At 45.0% G+C, this 23,799-nt stretch overlaps 1 long non-coding RNA gene across 1 annotated transcript; it reads left to right on the plus strand.

The window, feature by feature from the left end:
• Positions 1 to 1,857: 1,857 nt before the first annotated feature.
• Positions 1,858 to 22,700, plus strand: LOC125963908 (uncharacterized). The gene is made up of 2 exons (XR_007476343.1): positions 1,858 to 2,622; positions 17,109 to 22,700. It is a non-coding gene; the product is annotated as an uncharacterized LOC125963908 (long non-coding RNA).
• The last annotated feature ends 1,099 nt before the right edge of the window (positions 22,701 to 23,799 follow it).

Raw genomic sequence — 23,799 nt, forward strand, 5'->3', positions numbered from 1 at the left:
TTTTTCTCCTTCAATTTGTTAATATGGTGTATCACATTGATTGATTTGCACATATTGAAAAATCCTTGCATTCCTGGGATAAACCCCACTTGATCATGCTGTATGATCCTTTTAAGGTGCTGTTGGTTTCTGTTTGCTCATATTTTGTTGAGGATTTTTGCATCTATGTTCATCAGAAATATTGGCCTGTAGTTTTCTTTTTTGGTGACATCTTTGTCTTGTTTTGGTATCAGGGTGATGGTGGCCTTGCAGAATGAGTTTGGGAGTGTTACTTCCTCTGCTATATTTTGGAAGGATAGGTATTAGCTCTTCTCTAAATGTTTGATAGAATTCGCCTGTGAGGACATCTGGTCCTGGACTTTTGCTTGCTGGAAGATTTTTAATCACAGTCTCAATTTCAGTGCTTGTGATTGGTCTGTTTATATTTTCTGTTTCTTCCTGGTTCACTCTCAGAAGGTTTTGCTTTTCTAAAAATTTGTCCATTTTTTCCAGGTTGTCCATTTTATTGGCATATAGTTGCTTGTAGTAATCTCTCATGATCCTTTGTATTTCTGCAGTGTCAGTTGTTACTTCTCCTTTTTTATTTCTAATTCTATTGATTTGAGTCTTCTCCCTTTTTTTCTTGATGTGTCTGGCTAATGGTTTATCAATTTTAATTATCTTCTCAAAGAACCAGCTTTTAGTTTTATTGATTTTTGCTATTGTTTCCTTCATTTCATTTTCATTTATTTCTGATCTAATCTTTATGATTTCTTTCCTTCTGCTAACTTTGGGTTTTTTTGGTTCTTCTTTCTCTAATTGCTTTAGGTGTAAGGTTAGGTTGCTTATTTGAGATTTTTCTTGTTTCTTGAAGTAGGATTGTATTGCTGTAAACTTCCCTCTTAGACCTGCTTTTGCTGCATCCCATAGGTTTTGGGTCATCGTGTTTTCATTGTCATTTGTTTCTAGGTATTTTTTCATTTCCTCTTTGATTTCTTCAGTGATCTATTGGTTATTTAGTAGCGTATTGTTTAGCCTCCATGTGTTTGTATTTTTTACATTTTTTTTACTGTAATTGATATCTAGTCTCATAGTGTTGTGGTCGGAAAAGATACTTGATATGATTTCAATTTTCTTAAATTTACCAAGGCTTGCTTTGTGACCCAGGATATGGTCTATCCTGTAGAATGTTCCATGAGCACTTGAGAAGAAAGTGTATTCTGTTGTTTTTGGATGGAATGTCCTATAAATATCAATTAATTCCATCTTGTTTAATGTGTCATTTAAAGCTTGTGTTTTATTTATTTTCATTTTGGATGATCTGTCCATTGGTGAAAATGGAGTGTTAAAGTCTCCTACTATTATTGTGTTACTGTCGATTTCCCCTTTTATGGCTGTTAGCATTTGCCTTATGTATTGAGGTGTTCCTATGTTGGCTGCATAAAGATTTACAATTGTTATATCTTCTTCTTGGATTGATCCCTTGATCATTTTGTAGTGTCCTTCTTTGTCTCTTGTAATAGTCTTTATTTTAAAGTCTTTTTTGTCTGATATGAGAATTGCTACTCCAGCTTTCTTTTGATTTCCATTTGCATGGAATATCTTTTTCCATCCCCTCACTTTCAGTCTGTATGTGTCCCTAGGTCTGAAGTCGGTCTCTTGTAGACAGCATATGTATGGGCCTTGTTTTTGTATCCATTCAACCTGTCTATGTCTTTTGGTTGGAGCATTTAATCCATTTACATTTAAGGTAATTATCGATATGTATGTTCCTATTACCATTTTCTTAATTGTTTTCAGTTTGTTTTTGTAGGTCTTTTCCTTCTCTCGTGTTTCCTGCCCAGAGAAGTTCCTTTAGCGTTTGTTGTAAAGGTGGTTTTGTGGTGCTGAATTCTCTTAACTTTTGCTTATCTGTAAAGGTTTTAATTTCTCCATCGAATCTGAATGAGATCCTTGCTGGGTAGAGTAATCTTGGTTGTAGGTTTCTCTCCTTCATCACTTTAAGTATGTCCTGCCACTCCCTTCTGGCTTGCAGAGTTTCTGCTGAAAAATCAGCTGTTAACCTTATGGGGATTCCCTTGTATGTTATTTGTTGCTTTACCCTTGCTGCCTTTAATATTTTTTTTGTATTTAATTTTTGATAGTTTGATTAATATGTGTCTTGGCGTATTTCTTCTTGGATTTATCCTGTATGGTACTCTCTATGCTTCCTGGACTTGATTGACTATTTCCTTTCCCATGTTAGGGAAGTTTTTGACTATAATGCCTTCAAATATTTTCTCAGACCCTTTCTTTTTCTCTTCTTCTTCTGAACCACTATAGTTCGAATGTTGGGGTGTTTAATGTTGTCCCAGAGGTCTCTGAGACTGTCCTCAATTCTTTTCATTCCTTTTTCTTTATTCTGCTCCCTGGCAGTTACTCCCACCATTTTATCTTCCAGGTCACTTATCCATTCTTCTGCCTCAGTTATTCTGCTATTGATTCTTTCGGGAGTATTTTTAATTTCAGTAATTGTGTTGTTCATCACTGGTTGTTTGCTCTTTAGTTCTTCTAGATCCTTGTTAAATGTTTCTTGTATTTTCTCCATTCTTTTTCCTAGATCTTGGATCATCTTTACTATGATTACTCTGAATTCTTTTTCAGGTAGGTTGCCTATTTTCTCTTCATTTATTTAGTCTTGTAGGTTTTTACCTTGCTTCTTCATCTGTAACATATTTTTTTGTCGTTTCTTTCTTCTTTTTTTTTTTTTTGTTGGGTGGTGCTGTATTCCTATCTTACTGGTTGTTTGGCTTGAGGCGTCCAGTACTGGAGTTTGCAGGCAGTTGGATAGAGCTACGTCTTGGTGCTGAGATGAGGACCTCTGGGAAGACTCAGAGCTCCCACCACAGGAGCTCGGGGCTGACCTTCTGGCCTGGGAACCAAGATCCCGCAAGCTTTGTAGCGCAGTAAAAAAAAAAGAAAAAAAAAAAGAAAGAAAAAAAAGGAGCAGTACAATCTCAAAGAATAAAAAACAAAATTAAATTAGAAAGATAAAGTATATATTAGGAAAAATAAAACTATAATTGAAACAACTGCAACAAGGTAAAATAAAACCACAACAGAAAAAGAAAAAAAGGGGGGGTGGTGGAACAAGCCAAAAGGAGAGAACAATAACAAAGTATAAAGAATAAAATAAAATTAGAAAAATAAATATTTATTAGGAGAAATAAAAATATAAAAGAATCAACATCAATGAATCAACAAAGTAAAACAGAACCCCAATCTAAAAGGAAAAAAAAAAAGAAAAATGAAAAGCCTTGGCTATGGGGGCGGAGTTTAGGCGGGGGTGGAATTTAGGCAGGGGTGGGGTTTATGGTGGGGCAGGACCTAGGCGTGTGGGGGGTGATGTTTGAGCATGGGGCGGGGCCTAGGCCGGGCGACATTCAAGCATGGGGCGGTGCTTCTGCTTAGTACCTGCGGCGGAAGGGGAGAGGCAGCCCGTCGAAAGCAGGGCGTCTGGAGTGAGGAGTTCTGGAGTTTGGAGGTAGGGCCTTGAGTGAGGATGTGTCGGTGGGGTTTAGGCCCAGTGAGTTGGGGGTTTCCAAGTGTAGAGGTAGGGCCCTGGGTGCGGGTGTAGGGCGGGGCTTAGGTTCTGAGCGGCAAGAGGGAGACTCTGAGGGCAGGGGAATAGGCCTGGGAGCCCAACAGGCTCCCCAGTGCCTAAGTGGACAGGGAAAGCGCTGTCCGCGTTCCCTTCCATTCCTTCATGCCTCTCCCCCACCGTCTCCCCCAGGGTCTCCCCCGTCACCGCTGGACCCCTAACCGTGGGGTGGGGGACCCACTTGGTGTCAGAACACCTCCCCATCCCCAACCACCGCTCAGGGGTGCTGGTCCTGGAGGTCCGGCCTTTACTTTTGCTCCCCCTTCTCCCCCTGCCACTCCCTCAGGAGCTGTGCATCTGGAGGGGGCCTTGGTGAGCAGAGGATCAGGCCTGGGATCTCAGCAGAGGTTCCTGGGGGCCCAAGTGGGTAGGGGAAACCTGGCCATGCTCCCTGTTGATCCTCTGCCCTCCCAGTTGTTCCCCAATTTTCCCCTTAGGGCGTGGGATCCCTTGCCCTCCCCCAGCTGCCCCTCAGGGGTGCCAGTCCCGTCCTGCCTCCACTTCTCCTCCCCCTTCACTCCCCCCATGCCCCACGTCCTACCTGATGGCTGGGGGTTCCTCCTGTCCCCTTAGGTGTCCGTGGTCCCCCACTGGTGCCTGGTAGGTGCCCTAGTTGTGAAGAGACGCGAATTCTGCATCCTCCTAGTACGCCATCTTGGATAGTGTATATTTTTGTATTGCTTTGACCCTTAGAACCATAGTGGTGTATCACATACCCCCAAAATAAACAACTAAAACCAGCTAGGATGTGGAGAGAACCCAAATGGAATAAAAATGCTAACAAATGAACCTATTCTAAAGCAATAACATAACTACACTAAAAAGGATGGGAGGAAAAGAACTAAGATAAATTCTGGGAAACAGCATCTTGATGGGATACTATAAGCCTAAAGACAAAAAGAACTATAGAAAATATCACCATTAGGTAAACACTAGTAATTGTTGCAGACAAGTTCCTTTAATGAGTGCTAAAATTAGTGGGCAGAAGTTTGAGAAGAAACAGAGTTTGCATAGTCTCAAAATATCTCCCACAAGATATTTATTAACTATAAAGGAAAAGATAGTAATTTTACAGGGAGAAACCTAGTGTAAACCACCTCAAGTGATAAATGTCAATTATCACCAGTAATAAGATACATAACATCATGAACCTGTGATAGAATTCACTGAGGACACACATCATACCTGTAATATTCAGTCTAGCTATTCTAAAACATCAGACAAACTCAAATTGAGGGACATTTGACAAAGTAACTGACCAGTACTCTTCAAAAAAGTCAGTCATGAAAGACAAGGAAAGACTAAGGAGCTTTTACAGACTGCACAAGGCTGAGGAGAAATAACTAAATGCAATGTGGGATCCTGGACAGGAGCCTAGAAAAAGAAAAAGCCATTAGTAGAAAAACTGGTAAAATTCAAAAAAGGCCTTTAGTTAGTAGTATTGCACCAATGTTAATTTTTTGGGTTCTGATAATTGTACTGTAGTTATGTAAGATGGTAACATTAGGGGAAGACGGAGGAGAGGTATATGGAAACTCTTAAGCCTATCTTTGCAACTTTTCTGTAAGTCTAAAATTAGTTCAAGATAAAAAGTTAAAAAGAAAAAGGACAGGGACTTCCCTGGCCGTCCAGTGGTTAAGACTCACGCTTCCACTGCAGGGGACACGGGTTTGATCCCTGGTCGGGGAACTAAGATCCCGCATGCTGGGCAGCACAGCCGAAAAAAGAAGAAAAAAGAAAGAAAAAGGACATTATCTTCTCCTACAACTCTTCTCATGAAGGTGGTTAACCCGAATCAAATTTTGCACAACCTTCCAGAAGATCATTGCCTAACAATAAAAGGAAAGGACGAAAGACTTTTAAAAATACAACTAACTTACATTCAAGCAATTCCACATAAAGTTCTGAAGATCTGGATCTGAAGAGGCGATAAGGAACTAGAAAAATGGTGGAAAACATAAGTCAATCTAAAGTTACGATCTCCAAAAAACAGGAAACATTGGTTCTATTTCCAACATATGGAGTCTAAAAACTCCTTTTGGAGGCTCTTCCTCCAGGACCAGAGCGTGGAGCAGCTTCAGGGCATGAGACTTGTGCAGTCACATAGGACCCCACACTTAGAAGGGCCCCACACTTGGTTTAATGTCCTGCTGTTGCCATCTTGAAAGTCTTAATTTTTGAACAAGGGAGCCCTGCATTTTCATTTTGCACAGGGCCCCACAAATTACACAGCTAGTCCAGTTTGCCTCTACTCGTCAACCACAAGTTTGCAGAAAGAGAACCCCATGCACGTGGTGCACCCTGTCCCCCTGCCACAGTTGATTGCTCTATATGTCCTGATCCAAACTGAACCCAATTAGACTCCTTTCCTAAGAATTTGAAGTAGGAATTAATTGGCCTCCATAGTCTGATACATCTATTGACGAGAATAGACGTGTATTACAGGGCCATTGTCTCCTAAACCATGGTAGTTGGCTGCAGATTGAATAATAAAAAAGAGGTTCAGAAACAAGTCAAAGATAATGCTCTCTGCATCCAACTTGTTTCCAGAACATGTTGCATTAAATTCCTCTCATTCTGTTAAATAGCCTTGGACCTTTATAGAAGACAACCTTTTTTTTTTGGCCACGTGGCATGTGGGATCTTAGTTCCCCTACCTGGGATCAAACCCGCGTCCCCTGCATTGGAAGCACGGAGTCTTAACCACTGGGCCACCAGTAAAGTCCCAAAGACAGCCCTTTTGCTTGTGCTATCCCAAAACATTTTTGTTGATTACAAGGGTCCTAACTAATTCCACTCCTTAACAGCAGAGAATGTTCAAACCCCATTTGTGTTGGAAGGGGTTAGGGAAGGAAGTATCATTTCAAACTGAAAAGACTTACAAAACTATTTCTAAAACCAAACCCAGCCATTCAAAATCACTTTGATAAAATCCACAGTTGCTTCTCTTCAAAAACAGGAAAACATTGCATAAAGGAAAAAGCAACAAAGAAAAACCATATGAAAAGAACAGGTTGGTTTCTTCTCAATTCTCTGACTTTCCAATTCTAATTATTTTGATCATCTTTTGTGGGCTGGATGCTAATATTCTTGATGAAGTTCAAATTAAAGCCCTTTAAGAACATTAGACAAAAACCTGATGGGATTTTCAATGCAGTTTTTTCCCTGTTTACCGTCTCTACCCCCTAGTCCAACAGGACCTTTTTTTTTTTAAGGGAAGTTAGATAACTTGTTATAGAAGTCAGAGTTCAAGCTATGGGTGCTTCCAAAAAGAGAACAACTGTTCTGTTTGGCAATAAATCTTTATAGGAGGAAGAAGAAAAGTTTATTCCCCAATATCTCCACCCTCAGTGCTCTGTAAATGGAATCTGAAGTCCACCTCATGCCAGGCCAGAACCCAGTTTCTTTTTAAGTCAGAAGTGAATATCTTTATTAATTTTAATACACTCTTTAAAAAATGTATTAAAATTTTTTTAGGTTTTTTTAGGTTCACAACAATATTGAACGAAAGGTACAGGAATTTCCCACATACCCCCCTGCCCCCCCACAGGCATAGCCTCCTCCATTATCAACATCCCCACCAGAGTGGTACTTTTGTTAAAATTGGTAAACATACAATGACACATCATTATCACTGAAAGTCCATAGTTTACCTTAGGGTTCACTCCTATGTTGTATATTGTATGGATTTTGACAAATATATAATGTCATGTATCCATCATTATAGTATCAGAATAGCTTCATTGCTTTAAAAATCCTCTGTGCTCCATTCATCCTGCCCTTCCCCCAACCCCTGGCAAACACTGATCTTTGCACTGTCTCCACTGTTTTGCCTTTTCCAGAATGTCATAAAGTTGGAATCATACAGTGAGTAGTCTCTTCATGTTGGCTTCTTTTACCTAGTAATAAGTGTTTAGTTTCCCTCCATGTCTTTTCATGGCTTGATAGCTCATTTCATTTTAGCGCTAAATAGTATTCCATTGTTTGGATGTATCAGACAATGTTTATTTATCAACTTACCTACTAAAGGACGTCTTGGTTGCTTCCAAGTTTTGGCAATTGTCAGTGAATCTTCTATAAACATCTGTGTGGAGGTTTTTGTGTGAACATAAGTTCTCAGTTCCTTTGGATAAATACCAAGGAGCATGATTACTGGTCTGTACCCTAAGAATATGTTTAGTTTTGTAAGAAACCACCAAACTGTCTTCCAAAGTGACTGGGACTGCACTGGGACTTCCCTGGTTGTCCAGTGGGTAAGACCTCACGCTCCCAATGTAGGGGGCCGGGGTTCAATCCCTGGTCGGGGAACTAGATTCCACATGCATGCTGCAACTAAGAAGTCCACATGCCGCAACGAAGATCTGGCACAGCCTAAATAAATAAATAATAAATATTAAAAAAAAAAAAATGACTGTACCATTTTGCATTCCCACCAGCAATAGATGAGAGTTCCTGTTGCTTCATATCCTCATCAGCATTTTGTGGTGTCAGTTTTCTGGTGTGTAGTGGTATCTCTTATTGTTTTAATTTGCATTTCCCTGATGACATATGATGTAGTGCATCTTTTCATATGCTTATCTGCCATCTGTATATCTTCTTTGGTGAGGTGTCTGTTCAGATCTTTTGCCCATTTTTTTAAATATTTATTTTTTATTTATTATTTTATTTTATTATTTATTTTGGCTGCACCGTGTCTTAGTTGCGGCACACGGGATCTTCTTTTAGTTGCGGCACCGGCACGTGGACTTCTTAGTTGTGGCATGCGGGATCTTTTTTTAGTTGCGGCATGCGGGCTTCTTAGTAGCGACGTGAGTGTGTGATCTAGTTCCCTGACGAGGGATCGAACGTGGGCCTCCACATTGGGAGCACAGAGTCTTACCCACTGGACCACCAGGGAAATCCCTTGCCCATTTTTTAATCAGGTTGAGTTTTAAGAGTTCTTTTCTTTTTTTCATGGATCATGGCTTTGGTGTTGTATCCAAAAGTCATCACCATATCCAAGGTCATCTAAATTTTCTCCTAGGAAAATGTTATATTCCAGGAATTTTATAATTTTACATTTAGTTCTGTGATCCATTTTGAGTTAACTTTTGAGAAGGTATAAGGTCTGAGTCTAAATTCATTTTTTTGCATGTGGATGTCCAGCTGTTCTAGTACCGTTTGTTGAAAAGACTACCTTTTCTCCATTGTATTGCCTTTGCTCCTTTTTGGAGATCAGTTGACAAAATTCATGTGGGTCTATTTATCTATTCTTTCAGTAATATCGCACTGTCCTGATTAGTGTACATTTATAGTAAGTCTTGAGGTCAGGTAGTGTCAATCCTCTGACTTGGTTCTTTTCCTTCAGTATTGTGTTGGCTGTTCTGGGTCTTTTGCCTCTCCATATAAACTTTAGAATCAATTTGTCCATATCCACAAAATAACTTGCAGTTGATTGAATACATAGATACAGAACCCGTGGATACAGAGGATCGATTATGGGACTTGCGCAACCGAGGGTTTTTGTGCCCGTGGCAAGTCCTAGGACCAGTACCCCATGGATACTGAGGGATGATTTCACATTAATTGATTTTCAAATGTTGAACCAGCCTTGAATATGTGGGATAAATCCCACTAAATCATGGTATAATTCTATAATTAATTAATTAATTCTTTTTTTTTTTTTTTTTTTTGCGGTACGCGGGCCTCTCACTGTTGTGGCCTCTCCCGTTGTGGAGCACAGGCTCTGGACGCACAGGCTCAGCGGCCATGGCTCACGGGCCCAGCCGCTCCGCGGCATGTGGGATCTTCCTGGACTGGGGCACGAACCCGCGTCCCCTGTATCGGCAGGCAGACCCTCAACCACTGTGCCACCAGGGAAGCCCCAATTAATTAATTCTTTATAGACATTGTTGGTGCTAATATTTTGTTGACAATTTTTGCATCTATGTTCATGAGAAATATTGATCCGTTGTCTTCTTTTCTTGTAATGTCTTTGTCTGGTTTTGGTATTAGGGAAATGCCCTGGTAAATAAGTTGGGAAGCAGTCCCTCTGCTTCTGTCTCCTGGAAAAGATTGTAGAAAAATGATATAATTTCTTCCTTAAATGTTTAGCAGAATTCACCAGTGAACCAGTATGAGCATGGTGCTTGCTATTTTGAAAGGTTATTAATTATTGATTCAATTTCTTTAATAGACACGGACCTATCAGATTATCTGTTTCTTCTTGTGTGAGTTTTGGCAAAGTGTGTATTTCAAGGAATGGTCCATTTCATCAAGGTTATCAGATTTGTGGGCATGGAGTTGTTCATAATATTCCTTTATGATCCTTTTAATGTCTATGTGATCTGTAGTCATGTCCCCTCTTTCATTTCTGATATTAGTAATTTGTGTCTACTCCCTTCTTTTCTTAGTTAGCCTAGCTAGAAGCTTATCACTTTTACTGATTTTTTCAAAGAACCAGCTTTTGGTTTTGTTGATTTCCTGTTTTCAATGTAATTTATTTCTGATTCTATATTTTTATTATTTCTTTCCTTCTGCTTACTTTGGATTTAATTTGCTCTTCTTTTTCTAGCTTCTTAAGGTGGCTTAGATGACTGGTTTTAGATCCTTTTTCTTTTCTGATTATATACATTCAATGCTATGAATTTTCCTCTAAGCACTGCTGTACTAATCAGGGTTCTCCAGAAAAACAGAACATATATTTTTAGAGAGATTTATTATAGGAATGGGCTCACGTGATTATGGAGACCAAGAAGTCCCACAGTCTTCCATCTGCAAGCTAGAGAACCAGGAAAGCTGGTGGTATAATTCAGCCAGAGTCCAAAGGCCTGAGGACCAGGTAGGGGCCATGGCATAAGCCCTGGTCTGAGCCTGAAGGCCTAAGAACGAGGAGCTCCAATGTCTGAGGGCAGGAGAAGATGGATATCCCAGCTTAAACAGAGAATGAATTCACTCTTCTTCTGCCTTTTTTTTCTGTTCAGGCCCTCAGTAGATTGGATGATGCTCACCCACTTTGGGGAGGTCCATCTACTTTACTCAGTTCACCAATTCAAATGCTACTCTATTCCAGAAACACCCTCACAGACACAGCCAGAAATAGTGTTTCACCAGCTATCTGGGCATCCCTTAACCCAGTCAAGCTGACATATTATAAAATTAACCATGACAGTTGCTTTGCTGTATCCCACAAATTTTGATAAATGATATTTTTTCAGTTCAAAATATTTTAAAATTTCCCTTGAGGTTTCTTCTTTGACCCATGTGTTATTTAGAAGTGTGTTGTTTAATCTCTAAGTATTTGAGGATTTTCCTGCTACCTTTCTGTTATTGATTCCTGCTTTAAGTCTATCATGGTCTAAGAGCAAGCATATGATTTCTATTCTTTTCAATATGTTAAGGTGTGTTTTATGGCCCAGAAAGTGGTCTATCTTGGCGAATGTTCCCTGTGGGCTTGAGAAGAATATAATATGTATTCTGCTGTTGTTGAATGAAGTAGTCTACAGATGTCAATTATATCTAGTTGATTGATATGCTGTTGAGTTCAACTGTGTTCTTACTGATTTTCTGCCTGTTGGATCTGTCCATTTCTGATAGAGGGGTGTTGAAGTTTCCAACTATAATAGCAGATTCATCTATTTCTCCTTGAAGTTCTATCTGGTTTTGCCTTGTGTATTTTTACACTCTGTTGTTGGGCAGATACACATTAAAAATTATTATGTCTTCTTGGAGAATTGACCCTATTGTCATTATGGAATGCCCCTCTTTATATTTTTTTTTTTTTTTTTTTTTGCGGTACACGGGCCTCTCACTGTTGCGGCCTCTCCCGTTGCGGAGCACAGGCTCCGGATGCGCAGGCTCAGCGGCCATGGCTCACGGGCCCAGCCGCTCCGCGTCACGCGGGATCCTCCCGGACCGGGTCACGAACCCGTGTCCTCTGCATCGGCAGGCAGACTCGGAACCACTGCGCCACCAGGGAAGCCCCCCTCTTTATATTTGATAACTTCCTTTGCTCTGAAATCTGCTCATCTGAAATTAAAATAGCTACTCTTGCTTTCTTTAATTAGTATTAGCATGGTATATCTTTGTCTATCCACGTACTTTAAACTATATGTGTCTTTGTACTTAAAGTGGGTTTCTTGTATACAACATATAGTTGGGTTCTTTTTTTGATCCATTTTGACAATATCTGTCTTTTAATTGGTATATTTAGATAATTGATATTTAAGTGATTATGGGTATAGTTGGATTAGTATCTACCTAATTTGTTACAGTTTTCTATTGGTTGCCCTGTTCTTTGTTCCTATTTTTGTCTTCCACTCTTTTTCTGCCTTTTGTGGTTTTAAATGAACATTTTATATTATTCCATTTTCTTTCCTACACATGATCTTAGCCAAAAGGCCGAGGAGCGATTCCATTTTCTTTCCTTTTTTATCATATCAGTTGTATTTCTTAAAAAACATTTTTTTAGTGTTTTTTCTAGAGTTTGCAATATATGTTTATAAATAATCTAAGTCCACCTTCAAATAACACTATACAGTTGACCTTTGAACAACATGGGTCTGGACTGCACTGGTCCATTTATATGTGGATTTTTTTCAATAAATACATACTACAGTATTACATGATCCACAGTAGTTGAATCCGTGGATGCAGATCTGCATACATATGGAGGGAGGACTGTAAAGTTATATGCAGATTTTCAACTGCATGGAGGATCGTCACCCCTAACCCTTGGGTCAACTGTACTGCTTCATGGGTAATACAAGTACCTTATAATAGCAAAATAATCCTTATTCCTTCCTCTCGTTCCTTATATCATTGCTGTCATTTATTTCAGTTATACATAAACATATAAATTATATATACATATATTTATACATATGTAAGAATACATAGTTGAATAAATGATTGCTATTATTATTTTGAAGAAACTATTATTGTGAGATCAATTAAAAATAAGATAAATAAAACTCTTTATTTAACTTCACTATTCCTTCTCTGGTGCTCTTTTTTTTTCATACTGTAAGTCTGAATGTCTGACCTATATCATTTTCCTTCTCTCTGAAGAACTTTTTTTTTTAACATTTCTTTAAAGGCAGGTCTACTGGCAACAGATTCCCTCAATTTTTGTCTGATGAAGACATGATATACTGGGTAAAGGGAACTATGGTAAATAGGCCTTTAGTAGTGTGATGATGTGGTGTGGGGAGAGGAACTGTTCTGTAGTCCTGTGATTAGGTGTCAGTCTTTTAATGAGCCTGTGCCTCTGGACTGTGAAATTCGCAAGTGCTTCCCAGTCCTCCCCTAGCCACCCCTTAGGTGGCACAGGATGGCCAGAGTGGGCTGGAGTTGGGTGTTTCCCTTTCCCCAGGTTAGTTGGTCTCTAAAAAACAAACCCCAATAGTTTAGACTCTGGTAAAATAACTTCTCTTTAGGGCAAGCCTTGTTAAGAAGAACAGAATGGGGCTTCCCTGGTGGCGCAGTGGTTGAGAGTCTGCCTGCTGATGCAGGGGACACGGGTTCGTGCCCCGGTCTGGGAGGATCCCACATGCCGCGGAGTGGCTGGGCCCGTGAGCCATGGCCACTGGGCCTGCGTGTCTGGAGCCTGTGCTCCACAACGGGAGAGGCCACAGCGGTGAGAGGCCCGCGTACCGCAAAAAAAAAAAAAAAAAAAAAAAAAAAAAGAAGAACAGAATGTTCTGGCATAGTTCAAAATGGTTCCTTTTCCCCCACCCCTACTGGAAGCAAGAGGGGATTTTTCTTCAATATTTACTGTGAGAAATGGCCAAGCTACTGGAGGTAAAACTCATAAAAGTGTGGGGGTCCCCTATGACTGGGTACCCCTGGAGTTTCTAGCCCTCAAACTTGTCCACACTGAGCCTCCAGCAGTTCATCAGTTACAGTTCAGGTTTTCATACCCTGGCAATGGCTCCTGCAGGTTTCTGCTCTGTATTGGCCTATCTCTCTCTCCAATTTTAGGGGCAGTGGTTTGCTCTGTGACCTCACTTCTCTGATGGATCTGTTTATTTTTCAGTCTGTTCAGTGTTTTACTTGTTGTTAGGATGGAGTGGCAACTTCCAAGCTTCTTACAAACCAGAAGTCTTACAAACCAGACTGGAAACCAGAAGTCTTGAGTTCTTTGTCAAACTTGTTCCTTTCCCATCTCCCTCATCTCAGTAAAGTCCCCTCATCAGGGACTCAGCTGCCCAAGCCAAAACCTAGGAATCATTCTCAATGCTCCCTTCCTCAGCACACCCATATCCAAATTACAAGCAAATTGTATTAATTCAATCTACAAAATCTAACCTGATTCCATCTATTCTGCTCCATCTCTGCTGTATCACTACAATTCTTCAGTACATCTCTCTGCTTCTTCTATGGCTCCTTTATGACCCATTGTCTACCCAGCAGGCAGTGACCTTTTCATAACATAAGTTAAATATATTATTCCTCTGCTCCAGTGTTTTCTCACTGCACTAATAATAAAATCTAAAATCCTTACCCTGGCCTTCACAGCCCATAAACTGATCCTAACTTCTTTTCCTACCTCACCTTCGAACTCTCTCCCTTGCTTTCTGGGCTTCAGCCACCTTTACTTTCTTGTTTCATAAACATGCCAAGTTTGTTCCCATTTAGAGCTTTTGCTGCTCCTACTGCCTAGAACATCCAATCTCCCTTGCCCTCTCTGTAGCTCTCCAACTTTTTATAGTTGATTAAATTTTATTATTCATTTTTCTGCTCAAACGTCATAGAGTTATTCCTCATAGAGTTATTTCCTTACCACCTAATTTAAAATGACACCTTTCATTTTATTGTCTTCCATCTTGTTTTCCATGCACTTACCTCTTTCTGGTATTAACTTATTCTCTTGTGTTTTTATATGTTATTTTATATCAACTGCCATTGGAAAATAAGTTCTAAGAGGGGCTTTCTTTTTTTAAATATTTATTTATTTGGCTGTGCCAGGTCTTAGTTGCAGCACAGGATCTTCGTTACTGCTTGCGGGATCTTCATTGCGGCATGTGGGATCTTTAGCTGTGGCCTATGGGATCTTTAGTTGTGGCATGTGGGGTCTTTAGTTGTGGGCTGCGAACTCTTAGTTGCGGCATGTGGGATCTAGTTCCCTGACCAGGGATTGAACCCAGGCCCCCTGCACTGGGAGTGTGGAGTCTTAGCCACCAGATCAGGGGTCCCCAAACCCCGGGCCACGGACCAGGACTGGTCGGTGGCCTGTTAGGAACTGGGCTGCACAGCAGGAGGTCAGCGGCAGGCAAGCGAGCGAAGCTTCACTTGCTACCACTCCCCATCACTCCCCATCACTTGCATTACCGCCTGAACCATCCCCCAGCCCCATCCGTGGAAAAATTGTCTTCCACAAAACCCGTCCCTGGTGCCAAAAAGTTTGGGGACTGCTGCCCAAGAGGACTGGACTGGTGATATAATATGTGATATATACATTGTGATATAATATAATATGTGATATATATATTGTGATATAACCTCACAATAACTCTGCAAAATATAGCCACTGACATCACTATTTTCACATGAGGTGCTGAGGTTTTAAGAAGAAAAATGACCTGCCCCGACACATAGCCTGGCTAAGGGGCAGAGTCTGAATTTTAATTCAGCTGTGTCTGGCCCCAAGACCATGCTCTTCCTATAAATGAGAGACTAATAAGGGCTGCAGTTTACTCCACTGTGCCCCAAGCACTGTGGCGAACATTAGACCTCTTTCAGCTGAATCAGCACTTCACCCCAAGGAGATGGGTGTATTCTCCCAATTCTAGAATGTGGGTGGGCATCTGGGGGCTCCTCACCAGGAACTGCACATTTCCTGGACAGTAAGATATTTAAGGACAAGCTGGGGCACGTGGGCCACTAGGCCTGAGTGCAGCCCTCTTGCTCGAGTCCCTTGTTGTGTGTGGCCAGGGAGGGATAAGACACAGGGATGAGCATCTCTCGGAAAGCCTCCACCTTACTGTCCCACTGAACCTGCTGCGAACGAGCGGCTTGAGCTCCCTGCTAGACACCACACCTTCCCTGCCCATCTGCCTACTCCTGCCCTGCAGTGTCAGTGCTCTGTCACCCATGCTCTTGTCCTCCCACTGTGTTGGCAGTCTGCCCTTTCTGCCTACCAGGTTCACAGTCTAGGGAAGGGAAAGAGGTAGTGACCACTCAGACTCACCACTTAATCACAGCAGTACACCAGTCACTCTCCCTCCCCCCATCTCGTCCTTGAGCATGAGGATCAGGGGCTCCTGTTTCCAAAGGACACAATGGTAGGTCCCACAGTCAGGCCCTGCAAGTCTGGACATAGTACAGGTTCAAGAGGGAGAGAAGGAAAGGCAGTCACAGGCTTGACCTGTAGGTTCACATCTACCCCAGTCTCTTTTCCCCCAGGGTTCCAGCATCAGGGAAAGCATCCACCTAGCCTCTGCCACATTTTTCCTCTATCCAAATGCTGACATGAAAACCTTTGTCCCTCTCGTCCAGTGGCTTGGCCCACGGAACAGGCCTATGACTTACAGATTCTTCTGCATTACTCAGAAACATCTGTTAGGACCACACACACCAGAGACAGCACACAGAGCTCTCCTGAACACAAGCTCTCCTGAATACAATCTCAAGAAGTACAGGACCTGCAGCCAACAGCTGACAATTGAAAGCCACAAATGGCACAAATCTTCCACCTCCTTGGGCCAGCCTGACCTTCTGAGATTGTCTCCAACCTCACTCAGCTCTCCAGGCCCACCAAAGACAGATACCTTCTCTAGATGCCCAAAGCCCTCATTCTCTGCTCTGCCACACCCTTCTCTTCCTACTGCAGTTGGCTCTTCTGGATCCAGCTTGCAGTGTTGTCCAGTGAAAGGTCCTCCTCCCCTGTGTCTGGGGAGGGAAAAGTTACCCCTCAGGGAAACCCTGGCCCAGCTGGTGCCCCGTCCCCCAACCCTCAATTTGTGAGCACTTGGTAACATCCTCAGGCTGCCTCTCCCCTTACCTGCCCTGGCCAGCATCCCTCACCTTAGCTTCTGGTTCAGCAAGCTGTTCTTCTTAAGCTATTCTCACATCCTAGCATCCCAGGACCATGGGATTGATGACATGAGCTGCCACAGACTCCTTTCTAGTGCCTGACATTGGATGGGGGTTCCATACATGAGGCTATGCCAGACCCCATGGCTGGAAGAGATGAAGGAGCCCATCTGCCAGCCTCCTTTCAGCTCAGAGGGCCAAAGGGAATAATTAAGAAAGGAAAACTGGCCTGGGGATCAGGAACATGGGTGTTATTCTTGTCCTGGCCTCTAACTAGCTGTGTGGCCACCTTTCCTCTCTGGATCACAGTGTCCTCTGCTGAAAGAGAGGGGCTTAAACGGGGTGCTTTAAAAAGTCTTTCCAACTCCAAGTCTGTCTCTAAAAGCCTGAGCTGCTGCCCAGGGATCACCTCTCTTAGGAAAGAAAAGAGGAAGCAGCAGAGATCTTTTTCCCAGCTTCTCATTCCACTTTCTAGGTCTTCATGATGCTAAATGATGAAGCATATCCAGAATTGGTTCTGGCACCAGAAGCTGAAGGAGAAAAAAGTAACTCTCTGCTGAAGAACGCAGCCTCCAAGGTCTTCCAGCTCCGGCTCCAGCCTTGGGGCCGAGGACATGGGCTGTGCCCTCTCCTGAGTACTGTGTGACATTTAAAGTGGCAGAGACCATGAACTTCTACCCTGTAGCCTCAAGGTAGGACATGGGCTGTGCCCTCTCCTGAGTACTGTGTGACATTTAAAGTGGCAGAGACCGTGGACTTCTACCCTGCAGCCTCAAGGTAGGACAGTTTTGTAGTATTCTTAAAGGTCCACAGCTCCCCATGGAATGGCTCGGGCCTCCTTTGCAGCTTCATTGCACTTCAGATTTCTCCTCTGCTTGTTCTCGCTTCCTTTGCGTCTCGAAGGTGTTGATCCTAAGTGGTCTAGAGATCTCCCCAATAACTTCCTGCATATAAATATCGATCTCAGAGTCTGTTTCTCAGGGAACTAGACCTATAGGAACATAACTCATGGCCTACAGGGTCCTTCATGATCTGGTCCCTGCCATCTTTCTCGTCTTATTTCTCTCTAGTGCCCCCTCGCACTCTACTCTTCAGCATCACTCAACCTGAGCATCACTCAAACACCAAGTTCTGTCTTGCTCTGTGAAAATTGGTGTGTGATGGTTTCACATAATTCATTCAACAAATATTCATTATGCTACTGTATCAATCATGATGCTATCAGAAAAGAGATGGCATACTCAAAAGGAGGAACTGAAGGAAGTTTAATGAAGGGACTATTTAAAAGATGTAAGCAGGGTTATGGGAAATCAGCAAAGCATCCTAAGACTAATAGCAGTGGGAAGCTCCTAGGCTTGATGGGATAAAGGGAAGAGTGGTTAGTGGAAGCTACACTGCCAGAGCTGTAGCTACAGGCAAGAGCCATCTGACAGGAGCTGCGACCTTCAGGAAGCAGGCAGCCATTGCCAATCCAGCCCAGCTGGAAGTGAGCTCGGGTGAAAAATACCCCAATCTCTCTCTCCCGCCACCCTCCAAACTCCCACGGGTATAGCTGAACCCAACTGGAAACCCCAGAAAAAAAGATGTGGTCCACAGAGCTGGGTGGAGAGGTGGAAGAGTAGATTTGGAGGGGCAAGGAGAAATCATTCAGCATAATCCCTGTTGTGTGCCAGACACTGAACAGCACAGAATAGCAGTGCCCTTGTCTCGCTTACAGTCTCAAAGGGCAAAATGGACTTCCATCAATGAATCATTAAAAAGTAATGAAAATACTGATTATTTTCATGTTCACATAAAACTCTTATTAAAAATTCACCATGAGGCCCCGCCCCGCCTGCTGCTAAGTTCCGCGGAGCTGGCCAGGCCGTGCTCCTAGGTTCCCGTGCCGCGCGCTCCCTTCCGCGTTCCGCCGTCTGCCTCACCTGCGCCCCAGCCCGGCCGCTGGGGCCCCGCGCCATGGCCCGAGCGTCCGGGGCGCGGCGCTGACGGCAGCTTGCAGAGGGCGCCATGCCTAGCAGGACCGGCCGCAAGATGGACAGGAGCGGCAGCCACGGACACCTGAAGGCGCACTACAGCGGGGACATCCTGATCACCAGCCTGGACTCCACCACCACCTTTGACAAGCTCTGTGAGGAGGTGCGGGAGATGTGCCACCTCCACCAGGGCCACCCGCTCACCCTCAAGTGGGTGGACAGTGAAGGTGACCCCTGCACTGTGTCCTCCCAGATGGAGGCCTTCCGCCTGTCCTGTCAGCGCAAAGACGAAGGGCTATCCTTCACGTTTTCCCCGGCATCCCCGAGGAGCCAGCATGCCCTGTCCTGGAGAAGACAGTGAGTACCGCCTCTCCCACGACGTGTGTCACGGTGATGGGTTGACACGTCTGCTCTGCGAGGCGGGGAACGATGGAGCTTGGTGGCCCGAGGCTTAGGTGCTCCTCGCGAAGAGTCTGAAAGCAGAGTGGGCAGCGGGTGTGGCCTCGTGTGGGGTTTTCACTGGTGTCCTCGCCCTTGGCTAGGGGTGTGTCCACCATCAGGGCACCGGCTTGGTCAGTGGTGCCGTGAGGTAAAGCCCAGGAGAAGCCCTGATGCCCCCCGGCGGGAAGGGCCCTGGCTGGGATGGCTGGACACTGCTCCCGTGTGTCTGTCCCAGCTGCGGCCACCCCCAGACCTGGTCATCGGCCCCTCCCAGTCCCTACCGGGCCCCCCAGGGAGGCATCCGTTCCTCCTCCACGGCAGGTCTGTTGGTTGAATATAGAGTCCCAGGGGCTGTGGGTCAGAGGAGAGCTTCTGACCATGCCCCGGAGGCCCCGACCCTGAACAGCGTGCCCTGCCTCGTCTTCCAGGGCAGGGCCCCCACTGGGCATAGAGAAACTTTACACCAATCACCAGACCCTCCTCGGGCCCTGGCCTGGTGCTGAGGGGCTCTGGACCACGGTGGCCGCTTGTTCAGTTAGGGGGACTTGGCTCAGCCTCCTGCCAGCAGGGGTCCCAGGGTGGGCTCCGGATCAGGTCCCTGGGCCCAGCCTCTGGGTGCCAGCAGCATCCTGTGTGGGGTGGGCGCAGATTTGAGCAGAGGCCGGACTCAGTCTGTGGTCCGTCAGACCCAGTGAAGCTGTTCAGTGGGCACTTGGGTGCGTGAGTCTTGCATTTCGGGGAGCAATCGGGGCTGAAGAGAGATTTGGGAGCCCTTAGCATAGAGGAGGTTGTTGAGGCCACGGAGGGTGTGGCCAGTGATGAGGGCCAGGCCCTGGGGTCTCCCAAAGAGAACAGTGGACCCTGGAGGAGCAGTCAGCAAGGCCATGGAGACATCCCGATGGTGGAGTCCTGGTGGGAGTGGAGCAGGCAGTCTGAAAAGGCCGGAGCAGCCCAGGGGCCGGCGGGAGGTGCTGCCCCAGCAGGTGGTTGTGGGGGCAGACGTGCGGGCAGGTCTGGGAAGGCTGGGGGGAGAGTGAGGAGTCCCAGTGCGTCCTGGCTGGGAGGCAGATGTCCGCCGGTGGTAGATAAAGCTAGAGGTGGGGGGTGAACCTGGAGCTTCTGAGGCCTGGAAGTCGCCCTGAGAAGGTGGGCGGGGGGGGGGGAGTCAGTCCCATGGGTAAGACTTTCTGGCCGCCGCCCGCCCCGTCCAGGACAGCAGGCTCCTGTGTGCATGTGTGGTTTCGCTGCGAGCGGCCCTTGGACCTGCCAGGACGTGGCTCAAGGCAGGACATTGAGGGGGTGGAGAGTGCAGCCCGCTGGGAGCAGACCCCATGAGCAGAAGCCCACCCGCAGGAGCCCCAGGTGGCCAGAAAGGAGCTCGTCGGTGGGGGGCTCGGAGGCGGGTGGGCCTCCCAGGGGGTCCTCATCCCCCGCGGGGTGCCCCTCCTCATGACCCCCCGCCCTGGGGTACCCACGTATCACAGAAGGGGCGCACTTTTGATAGTTCACGTTGTCTTTTCAGACACATAAAAGGATAAAATAAGGTAGACCTTCCTGCTGGAAGGAGGGTCCCCTCCATTGTGCTCTGTACGAGGGGTCCCCCAGCTCGTTTCTTTGCCCCCTTGATGGCTCTCAACCACAGTGACAGGCTGTCTGTCTGCCCAGAGCCGTCGCCAGCAGCCCGTGCTGGCCCGCGGCACGGGGGTCGCCCAAGCATCTCTGCATCTCGGTCTCCGGTTGCCCGACCATCAGCTCAGGCCAGGGCCCTGGCAGTGCCGCCCCGAGGGGCTCGGGCCTGTCCGTTCTGTCCCCGACTCGGTTCCCTCCTGGCTTCATCCCCGCGTGGACACCTGTCTGGGGCCTCACGTAGGGGATGGTGATGGGGGTCGGCACAGCCGATGCGGTGCCCTCCTGGGGTCGTGGGGGTCACGGGGTCTCTGCTGGAGGGTGATGTGGGGTGACGCGTGGGCAGGGGCTGCATCACCGCGGCGGAATGCGGAGAATGTGGGGCCATCCCCACTCGCAAGCAGGTCCTTGAGATGCTCACCAGGGGCGGCTCCGAGCTCCGGGCCACTCGCTTTTGTTGGAACATTCCAGTAGCCTCTCGGCGGCCGGTGGGGTGTGGGGTGGATGGAGGGTGGGGGTGGCGTCCTCTCCCGGGCTCTGCTCGTCCAGCTCTATCGTGACAATGACCTTGGGCAGTTAGGACGGCCCTGCGCTGGTCCCCCCATGGTCCGGGTGCAGGCGTGATCCTGGCACCTGCGTGGGCATTGGTGTTCACTGCCAAGGCTGGGCGAGTGAGAAGGGTCAGGCTGGTGGGACAAATGGCACCCTTGACCGGGGTCAGGACCGCATGCAGATGCCGGCGGGTCTGATGGGTGGTAGCCAGACAGGGACACACAGCAGAGATGCAGCCTCGAGGTCATGCCTGGGCATGTCCAGCCGGGCCTGTGTTCGTGGCAGCAAAGCCCCTTCCAGCACCTTCTGTGCAGGTTGTCAGCCTGAATTTAATCGGTTCTATAGGGTTTTTAAAAAATGGTGTAAAGTACACCTAACATAAAATGTGCTATTTTGACCACTTAAAAAAAATAAACTGAACAATTCAGTGGCATTTTGTAGGTTCACCACCTCTGCCGTTTCAGAAACACGTTCAGGAAGAAAACCTCGTGCCCACGAGCAGTCGCAGCTCCTCCGCTAAGCACCCGACAGCCACCAAACTGCACCATCTCTACGGAGTTACCTGGTGTAGACATTTCATGTAAATGGAATATATGATGTGTGGTCTTTTGTAACTGGCTTCTTAGCGTGATGTTTTGAACTTCATCCATGTTGTAACGTGTATCAGAACTTCAATCCCTTTTTTTCCCCCAATTTTTTTTATCACGGTGAAATACACATAAAATAAATTTATCATCTTAACCATTAAAAAAATAAAATTCACCATGAGCTAGTCCATAAAGCAAGTTCCCACAAATTTTTAAGAACTGGCATCATACAGACCATGCTGTCTGCCCACAAAAACATAAAGGAATTTATCCTCACACTTAGAAATTTTAAAACATGCCTATGTAAAACTCAGGGCAAAGAAGAAATCACAATGGCAATGAGAAAACACTTAAAACTGAATAATAACAAAAAATGTTACATATTAAAAGTTATGGGATGCAGCAGTAGTTGTATTTAAAGGGAAATTCTGAACGTAAATGTTTACATTAGAAAGATTGAAAGAAAGATTAGAAAGATTGAAAGATTGAAAGATTATAAAATGTTTACATTAGAAAGATTGAAAATCCATAAGCTAAGCATCCAACTCAAGAAATGGGGGGGAGGGGCTTCCCTGGAGGCGCAGTGGTTAAGAATCCGCCTGCCAGTGCAGGGGACACAGGTTCGAGCCCTGGTCCGGGAAGATCCCACATGCCGTGGAGCAACTAAGCCCGCAAGCCACAACTACTGAGCTTGAGCCCACGTGCCACAACTACTGATGCCCGCACGCCTAGAGCCCGTGCTCCGCAACAAGAGAAGCCACCACAATAAGAATCCTGCACACCACGACGAAGAGTAGCCCCCACTCGCGGCAACTAGAGAAAGCCTACACACAGCAACAAAAACCCAAGGGAGCCAAAAATAAATAAATTTATTAAAAAAAAAAAAAAGAAGGTTCTGGGAAAATGGACAATGGAATAACCCTAAAAAGAAGAACAAAGATAACTAAGACAAGAGCAGAAATTAATGAAATAGAAAACAAGAGATACAATGGGAAAACAACCAAACCAAAAGTTGGTTCCCTGAGAAAAAGCAAATGGCTCGACTGCAGTACATTTGCACATTGGAATAATACACTGCAGTGAAGTGTATTATACTACAGTGACAACAGATTAGCTTGGATAAAAATCAGAGACATGGGAGTGAAAATAAAGTTACAGAAGGTTAAATACAGGTAACAGCATTTTTGTAAAGCTCAAGAACATACAAAACCAAATTATGTATTGTTTAGGGTACATGTGTATTTGGGGAAAAAAAATTTTTTTTAAGCAAGAGAATGATAAGCACAATAGTAACCTTGAGGTGGGGGAGAGAGGCAGGGGACTGGCATCTGGGAAGAGCACAGAGGGCCTTCAAGACCATGGTAATGTCCTGGTCCACAGATTTACAAGGATGTTACACATGCTTTTTTGCAGGTAGCAAATAGTAAGTAATAATTTTTTTTTTTTTTTTTGCGGTACACGGGACTCTCGCTGTTGTGGCCTCTCCTGTTGCAGAGCACAGGCTCCGGGCGTGCAGGCTCAGTGGCCGTGGCTCACGGGCCCAGCCGCTCCGCGGCATGTGGGACCTTCCTGGACGGGGGTACGAACCCGTGTCCCCTGCATCGGCAGGCGGACTCAACCATTGCGCCACCAGGGAAGCCCATAAGTAATAATTTTTAAAAATTGTAAGCAAATCCTGTTCAGTAGAATGTCTCAGACTAATTCTGTGTTGTTTCTCTACGTTGCCAGCTTGGAACCAGGAGCAGCTCCCTTAATTTTCAGAGCCTGTGGCTTCACATTGAGCCTGGCAATCGCCTCATCCTTTTACCTTCTCAGTTCCTGGAATCCATATATAGAAAGCCTCTGAGCAGATACAAACTACTATGTATAAAATAGATAAACAACAAGGTCCTAGTGTATAACACAGGGAACTATATTCAATATCTTGTAATAAACTATAATGGAAAAGAATATGAAAAAGAATATATATGTGTGTGTGTGTGTGTGT

The sequence above is a fragment of the Orcinus orca genome, chromosome 1, assembly GCF_937001465.1.
Source record: "Orcinus orca chromosome 1, mOrcOrc1.1, whole genome shotgun sequence".
NCBI classification, from domain to species: Eukaryota; Metazoa; Chordata; class Mammalia; order Artiodactyla; family Delphinidae; genus Orcinus; species Orcinus orca.